This window comes from Molossus molossus, unplaced genomic scaffold (assembly GCF_014108415.1).
Source record: "Molossus molossus isolate mMolMol1 unplaced genomic scaffold, mMolMol1.p scaffold_m16_p_1, whole genome shotgun sequence".
NCBI classification, from domain to species: Eukaryota; Metazoa; Chordata; class Mammalia; order Chiroptera; family Molossidae; genus Molossus; species Molossus molossus.
The window spans coordinates 129,710,505-129,719,815 of record NW_023425344.1 but is presented as its reverse complement, the minus strand read 5'-3'; the positions used below and the strand labels follow the sequence as shown (position 1 = coordinate 129,719,815).

The 9,311-nt window shown below is 38.0% G+C and overlaps 1 pseudogene; it reads right to left on the bottom strand.

The window, feature by feature from the left end:
- Positions 1–399: 399 nt before the first annotated feature.
- LOC118616842 lies at positions 400–783 on the bottom strand (annotated as a pseudogene).
- Positions 784–9,311: the final 8,528 nt, after the last annotated feature.

Genomic DNA, 9,311 nt, shown 5'->3' with positions numbered 1-9,311 from the left:
TTCCCAATAACCACGCAATGGGGGAGAAAGAAAGAAGTGAAACTTTGTGCTAGTGAGATTTGAGGTGGCTTTGACTATTTACACCTGGTTGGAATGGATTTTTTTAAATCCTTACCTGAGGATATTTTGTTCCATTGATTTTTAGAGAGAGTGGAATGGAAAGAAGGAGGGGGAGAGAGAGAAACATTTATGTCAGAGAGACACATTGGTTTTCTCCTGCACATGTACCCATCGAGGCGGGGATTGAATCTGCAACTCAGGTACAGGCTCTTGACCTGGAATCAAACCCTTTGCACTTCCACGCATGGACTGATGCTCCAACCACTGAGTCACACTGGCCAGGACTGGAATGAATTTTTTTGTTGTTGCAGTTTTATAACTTTACTCAACAATCAACGGTTAATTCTCATCCACGTTAATTGTTTGTAGATTTTTGAAAGTGGTAACAGATACATAGGTGACCAACATATAGAGCTTGTTTAATGAATCTTCATCCTCATTATGCTTTCTGGACAACTGCACCTGGATGCATTGTGGGACATTCCTTATTCCTTTGGCCCAGACAGCTTTGTTCAGCCTTGTGTTAATGCATACATCTGGAGTTCCCATCTCCTTCAGAGCAAATTTCCAGATCTCCTAGAGTGCCCAAGGGGCACACTTCTTGAAACCCACTCCATGGATGCCCTTATGAATGTTACTGGTGTATTCTCTGGTCACTACCTTGTCGATGGCAGAACAGCCCTTCTTCTTCTTGCTACCCTTCTTTGCAGGAGTCATTATGCCAGGAACAAGTAGGAAAGCAGGCCAGAATGGATTTTCAAGGATGATTCTGTCTTTCTCATTTTATTCTCTCAAATTAATTAATTTATCTCTCTGTCTCTCTCTCTGTCTCTGTCTCTCTCTCTCTCTCTCTCTCTCACACACACACACACACACACACACACACACACACACACACACGGGTTGAAACAATAAAGGGAGTCCAAGGAAGACAGCATTTGCTCATGAATCTTCTGAGTGATCAACTAAAATTGAAACTGGACAACAAATGGGTCTGGGCTTCCTGTCACTACTTGAGCCATTTAATCAGAGAAAAAGTTGAATTGCATATAATCATTTATTCCAATATTGCTGGCAGTATGGGAGAGTAGTGGGTCATCCTGCAAAAATCTGCTATGTCTCCACTCACTGGCTGGCCACTTTTTTTTTTTTTTTAAATAAGTGAAAGAATTTATTTTATGGATTGAAATATCAATATTGTTAAAATAGTTATTGTTTCCAAATTTATATACAATTTCAAAGTATTTTTTATTATTATTATTAATTTATTTTTGTTACAGATGTTTCTCCTTTTTTCCCCATTGACACCCTCCTCCCCATCCCCCCACCTCGTACCCAGCTTTGTTCTCCATGTCCATTGGTTAGGCGTACATGCACATAAGTTGTGTGGTTTATCTTTTCCTCCCCCCCTCTTCTGAAGTTTGTCAGTCTGTGCCCTACTTCCATGTCTCTGGGTCTACCCTGTTCCTCAGACTGTTATGTGTATTATATTCCACAAATAAATGAGATCATGTAATATTTGTCTTTCTCTGTTTGGCTGCTTTGCTTAGGATAATACTCTCCAGGTCCCTCTGTGTCATCTCAAAAGATAAGAGATCTTTCTTTCTTACAGCTGCATAGTAATCCATTGTGTATATGTACCACAGCTTTTTTATCCATTCGTCTACTGATGGACACTTGGGCTGTATCCAGATCTTAGCTATTGTAAATAGTGCTGCTATGAACATAGGGGTACATATATTCTTTCTGATTGGTGTTTCAGGCTTCTTAGGGTATATTCCTAGAAGTGGGATCACTGAGTCAAATGGCTGTTCAATTTTTACTTTTTCGAGGTAACACCATAGTGTTTTCCATAGTGGCTGCACCAATCTGCATTCCCACCAACAGTGTACTAGAGTCCCCTTTTCTCCACACCCTCGCCAACACTTGTTTGATGATTTGTTGATGGCGGCCATTCAGACAGGTGTGAGGTGACCTCATTGTTGTTTTAATTTGCATCTCTCTGATGATTAATGATGTTGAGCATTTCTTCATATGTCACGTAACCATTTATATGTCCTGTTTGGAGATGTGTCTCTTTAGGTCCTCTGCCCATTCTTTAATTGGGATCTTTGTCTTCCTTTTGTTAAGTTGTATTTTGGAAATTAACCCCTTATCTGATGTATCATTGGCAATTATGGTCTCCCATACGGTGGGTTCCCTTTCCATTTTGATGGGTTTTTTTTTTTTTTGGTTTTTTTTTTTGCTGTGCAGAAGCTTTGTGGTTTTATGTAGTCCCATGTGTTTATTTTCTCCTTTGTTTCTGTTTCCTTAGGTGATGTATCAGAGACAATTCTGCTGCACATGATGTCCAAAATCTTGTTGCCTACATTTTCTTCTAGAATTTTTATGGATTCATGAGTCACACTTAAGTCTTTTATCCATTTTGAGTTTATTCTTGTGTATGGTGTAAGTTGATGATCTAGTTTCATTTTTTTTTGCATGTAGTCGTCCAATTTTCCCAACACCATTTATGAAAGAGGCTGTCTTTCCTCCATTGTATGCTCTTGCCACCTTTGTTAAATATTAATTGAGAATAATGTCTTGGGTCCATTTCTGAGTTCTCTGTTCTGTTCCACTGGTCTATATGCCTGTTCTTGTGCCAGTACCAGGCTGTTTTGATTACAGTAGCTTTGTAGTAGAATCTGATATCCATTATTGTTATCTCACCTACTTTGCCTTCTTTTTCAAGACTGCAGTGGCTATTTTGGGTCTTTTTGGTTCCATATAAACTTTTGAAGTATTTGTTCTAATTCTGTGAAATATGTCATTGGTATTTTGATGGGGATTGCACTTAATCTATAGATTGCTTTGGGTAATATGGGCTTTTTAATGATATTAATTCTTCCAATCCATGAACAAGGTATGTGCTTATACTTTTTTATATCTTCCTCTATTTCTTTTTTCAATGTTCTCTAGTTTTCTGCAAATAGGCTCTTTACTTCTTTGGTTAAGTTTATTCCTAGGCATCTTAATTTTTTTTTGCCACGATGGTAAATGGAATTGTTTTTTTGATTTCTCTTTCTGTGAGTTCATCATTGGTGTACAGAAATGCCATCAATTTCTTGACATTAATTTTGTATCCTGCTACTTTGCCAAATTTATTTATTAAGTCTAGTACATTGTTGATGGAGTGTTTAGGGTTTTCTATGTACAATATTATGTAATTTGTAAATAATGACAGTTTTACTTTCTCCTTTCCAATTTCAATTCCTTTTATTTTTCTTCATGTCTAATTGCTATGGCTAAGACTTCCAGTACTATGTTAAGTAAGAGTGGTGAAAGTGGACATCCCTATCTTGTTTCTTTTCTTAAGTGAAGTGCTTTTAGTTTTTGCCCATTGAACATGATGTTGCTGTAGGTCTTTCATCTGTGGCCTCTATTATGTCACGATATGATTCCTCTCTTTCCACATTGCTGAGCATTTTAATCTGAAATGGGTGCTGGATTTTGTTAAATGCTATTTCAGTGTCTATTGATATGATCATGTGGTTTTCATCTTTTATTTTTTAGGTGGTTTATTACGTTTATTGATTTGCAGATATTATATCAGCCTTGCATCACTCAGATAAATTTCACTTGATCATGGTGAATAATTTTTTTGATGTATTGCTGGATCTGATTTGCTAGTATTTTGTTAAGAATTTGGTATCTAACAAGAACAGGCAGATAGATCAATGGAAAAGAATAGATAACCCAGAAATTGACCAAAGACAGTATGGTAAATTAATATTTGACAAAGGTGGCAAGAGCATACAGTGGAGTCAGGACAGTCTCTTCAATAAATGGTGTGGGGAAAATTGGACAGCTACTTGCAAAATAATGAAGTTAGAACACCAACTTACACCATACATGAGAATAAACTCAAAATGGATAAAAGACTTAAATGTAACTTGTGAATCCATAAAAATTCTAGAAGAAAATGTAGGCAACAAAATCTCAAACATTATATGCAGCAGAATTTTCACTGATACAACATCTAAGGCAAGAGAAACAAAGGAGAAAATAAACACATGGGACTACATCAAACCAAAAAGCTTCTGCACAGCAAGAGAAACAACCATCAAAATGGAAAGGGATCCCAATATATACGAGACCATAATCGCCAATGATGTATCAGATAAGCAATTAATTTCCCAAATATATAGAGTGCTCATACAACTCAACAAAAGAAAGGCGAAGAAACCAATTAAAAAATGGGCAGAGGACCTAAAGAGACACCTCTCCAAACAGGACATACAAATGGCCAAGAGACATATGAAGAAATGCTCAACATCACTAATCATCAGAGAGATGCAAATTAAAACAAATATGAGGTATCGTCTCAGAATGACCGCCATCAACAAATCATCAAACAACAAGTGTTGGGAAGGGTGAGCAGACAAGGGGACTCTAGTATACTGCTAATGGAAATGCAGACTGGTGCAGCCATTATGGAAAACACTATGGTGTTACCTCAAAAAGTTAAAAATTGAACTGCCATTTGACTCAGTGATCTCACTTCTAGGGATATACCCTAAGAAGCCTGAAACACCAATCAGAAAGAATATATGTACCCCTATGTTCATAGCAGCACTATTTACAATAGCCAAGATCTGGAAGAAACCCAAGTGTCCATCAATGGATGAGTGGATTAAAAAGCCGTGGTGCATGTACACAATGGAATACTATGCAGCTGTAAGAAAGAAAGATATCTTATCCTTTGAGATGGCATGGGAGGACCTGGAGAATATTATGCTAAGTGAAACAAGCTAAGCAGAGAAAGACAAATATCACATGATCTCACTTATTTGTAGAATATAATGAACTAAACAAACTGCTGGACAAAATTAACCCAGAGACATAGAGGTTGGGTACAGACTAACAAGCCTCAGAGGAGGGAGGTTAGGGGAAGAAGAGATAAACCACAGAACTTCCATGCATGTAAACATGACCAATAACATAGACAACAAAGCTAGGGATGGGGCAAGGGTGGGGAAGGGGAGGAGGGTGTCAATGGGGAAAAAATAAAAAACATCTGTAACAAAAACAAATTAATAAATAAAATAAAAATAAAGAATTTGGCATCTATGTTCATCAGGGATATTGGCCTGTAGTTTTTTTTTTTTTTTTCTTTTTCTTTGTAATGTCTTTTTCTGGTTTTGGAATTAGAATTATGCTGGCCTCATAAAATGAGTTTGGAAGTCTTTCTTCTTTTTGAATTTTTTGAAATAGTTTGAGGAGAATGGGTGGGTGTTAGTTCTTCTTTGAATATTAGATAAAACTCCCTTGTGAAGCCATCGGGGCCTTGGCTTTTGTTTGCTGGTAGAGTTTTGATTATCTCTTCAATTTCCTTAGTTGTTATTGGTCTGTTCAAATTTTCTGTCTTTTCTCAGTCCAGTTTTGGGAGACTACGTGTTTCTAGAAATTTTTCCATTTCGCATAGATTGTCGAATTTGTTGCCATATAATTGTTCATAGTATTTGTTAACAATCCTTTGTATTTCTGTGGTGTCAGTTGTTACTTCTCTTTCATTTCTGATTTTGTGTATTTGGGTTTTCTGTCTTTGTTTCTTGGTGAGTCTAGCTAAGGGTCCATCAATCTTGTTTATCTTTTTGAAAAACCAACTCTTTGTTTCATTGATTCTTTGAATGTTTTTTTGGTCTCTGTGTCATTTATTTCTGCCCTGATCTTTATTATTTCCTTCCTTCTACTTGCTCTGGGGTTTTCTTTTTGTTTCCTTTCTAGTTGTTTAAGTTGTGAGGTTAGATAGTCTATTAGAAATGTTTCTTTTTCTTGAGATAGGCCTGTAGTGCTATGAACTTCCCTCTCAGAACTGCTTTCTCTGCATTCCATAGATTTTGTTGTTGTGTGTTCATTTTCATTGGTTTCCAGGAAGTTTTTAATCTCTTTCTTGATCTCCTCGGTAAACCATTCATTGTTTAATAACATACTATTTAGCCTCCATGTGTTCAAATGTCTGCATATTCTTGGTGCAATAGATTCCTAGCTTCATGCCATTGTGATCTGAGAAGATGCTTGATATGATTTCAATTTTCTTGAACTTGTTGAGACTTAGTTTGTGTCCTATCATGTGGTCTATCTTTGATAATGTCCCATGTGCACTTGAGAAGAACATAAATTCTGTAGTTTTGGGTGTAATTCTCTATAGATATCTATTAAATACATTTGGTCTAGTGCTTCATTTAGAGTCTTTGTTTTCTTGTTAGTTTTTTATCTAGAGGATCTATCCAGTGATGTCAGCGGGGTGTTGAAGTTCTCTGCTATGATTGTGTTGCTGTCGATTTCTCCTTTGATGTCCTCCAGAAGATTTTTAATATATTTTGGTGCTGCTATATTGGGTGCATATATGTTTACCAAGGTAATTTCTTCCTGTTGGATAGATCCTTTCAATATTATGTAGTGACCTTCTTTGTCTCTAGTTATGGCGATCATTTTTTAATTTATTTTATCAGATAGGAGTATTGCTGCCCCGGCTTTTTTCTCCTTTCTATTTGCTTGGAAGATTTTTTACATCCCTTCACTTTCAACCTATGTGAGACTTTTGTTATGAGGTGGGTTTCTTGTAAACAACCTATGTGTGAGTCATGCTTTCTTATCCAGTCAGCTACTCTGTGTCTTTTTATCAGAGCTTCAATCCATTTACATTTAAGGTGATTATTGATATGTACTTATTTATTGCCATTTTTGTTTAGTGTGGTTATATGTTTCTTCTTATTTCTTCAACTAATTACAGCAGTCCTTTTAACTTTTCTTGCAGTGCTGGTTTGGTGCTAATGTATTTCGTTAGCCTTTTTTTTTTTTTTTTTTTTTTTTATGGGAAGGTCTTTATCTGACCTTCTATTTTGAATAATAGCCTTGCTGGATAAAATAATTTTGGATTCAGATCCTTGTTTTTCATGACCTTGATTACTTCATGCCATTTCCTTCTGGCTGTAGGTTTTCTGTTGAGAAGTCAGCTGAGAGCCTTATTGGGGTTCCTTTGTAGGTAACTTGTTGCTTTCTCTTGCTGCCCTTAGTATTCTCTCTTTGTCTTTAATTTCTGGCATTTTAATTACTACATGTCTTGGTGTGGGCCTGTTTGGGTTCTTCTTACTTTGGGCTTTCTGTGCTTCTTGAACTTGAATGCCTTCTTCCTTCACCAAATTAGGGAAATTATCTGTCACTATTTCTTTAAATATGTTCTCTAACCCTTGCTCATTTTCTTCTTCTTCAGGGACTCCTATGATGCAAATATCTTTATGTTTCCAGTTGTCCCACAGTTCTCTTAAGCTGTCTTCCTGTTTTTTAATTGTTTTTTCTTTTTGGTTTTGTTATTGGTTAATTTTTTCTACTCTGTCTTCTAATTCACTGATCCAGTACTCAGCTTCCTCCAGTCTGCTGTTTAGTCCTTCCAGTGTGTTTTTATTTCTGCTATGTCATTCTTCATTTCTTCTTGGTAGTTTTTCATTTCCAGTTGGTTGATTTTCAATGTTTCTATGTCTTTACTCATGGTGTTTACGTCCTTAATCGTTGCTCTGATTTCTACCTCTGGTAACTCGTTTAACTGCATTTCATTTTCCTCATCTTCAGTAGATGTCTCTTGTTCTTTCATTTGGGATTTGTTTCTTTGTTTCACCATTTTGGCTCTCAGTGCATTTTGGAGCCTGTCAAATTTTTTCTGTGGATGTTGGTGTTCTGCTGTTTGTGACTCCCTCTGTTGGGTTTGGGTGAGTGTGGGAGAACCCACGTTAAACACCACTTTCAAGTCTTACTTTCCTGGGTAAATTTTCAAACCCAACAACAGTTCAGTTATTCTCTAATTTTTTGCCTGGAGGCTATTAGTTGGGTTACTTGAAGAGCCTTGGATACCTAGTTGAATGAAAAACTTCCTCAGGTGTTCTGCATAAGGGGATTTCCCTATGGTGGGACAGATTCTGGTTGTTAATGAACCTCAATTTGCATTTCAATGGTCCACCTGGATGGGGTTGAATCTCTGAGGGAGGGTCCACCACCTCTCCCCAGAGCCCTGGGAAGGAGTAATACGGCCACTGCCCTGCATGGCAGCAACTCAGCAAAAGTTCTGAGCGCCCTCCAAATCCCGAGTTTCCCAACACAGTTCTAGTCCTGTCTGCCCTCCCTCTGCCAGAGCCCAAGGTGAGTGGCTGTGGCTATTTTAGCATCTGTCCCAGCTCTGTGCTGTGGAGTGGGCTTGGGAGTTTAACCCCAAGGATGCTGCTCACAGCTAAGACTGCTGCTCTCTGTGGGCTCTCAGCACCCCCTCGCACCTCTGCAATCCTACCAGCATTGATTCAGTGTTCCTGGTTATATGGTTCTCGCAAGCTGCTTTTCTGTTGCTTTTTGCCAACAATTTGTCTTTATTTTAGTTGTAATTCCAGTTTGGTTCTGGGAGATGGTCTGTGTAGCTTCCATTCACTCCACCGTCATTTTGGAATTTTGGCCAGCCACTTTTAAAGGGTAGAAGAAGAAAGACAAAGTGAGAAAAGGCAGTTAGACAAAAAGAAAAAGCACGGGTAAATTGATTACAGGCAATTACAATCATGGGTAAGGAATGCACTGGGGGATTCCAGTGCTGGAGGATTTCAAAAGGTAGTAGCCAGTGTGTGCCTCTGGGGTTTCAATGTTCTGATAACCAGGTTGTTAATTTTTCCACGATGTTAAGCATTTCCCCCCTTGTTCTTAGATCTGGAGAATAGACAGTATTACTGAGGTAAACTCCCAGGACATACAGCTCCCAGCCAGGTCAGAATAGGCTTTTTAAAATCAGAACAAAGCAATCACAATTAACAGAGCAAGATTATTAACATTTCTTATAACTATGGCTAGTGCCCCACTATGATTAGTTCTCTATATTCCCTCCTGCCCCTTTCAAGATCACAGGAGACTCAGACCTTCCACATGCTTATTTCTGAGTAGCTGCTACAGTGTCATCAGGATTAGGTGTGGCTGTAACAGTTCTCCTCCTGCTTTATGCAACAGTATAAATGAGCTGGCAGCTTCCTCCTCAAAAGGATTGGCTTTTAGTAAAGGGACATGTATGTGATGAGACCTAATGGCCTGGGAAGTTCCTCTGACCAGCTCGCAGTCCTTCCTGTCCATCACCATTTGAGTGCCCCTCCACACTGTATACATGAAGTCATTCTGGCAGCACCACTTGACAAGCTGTTTCAGCCAACACTGCTGAACAAAGTGGATTTGTTTATTCAGGTTTT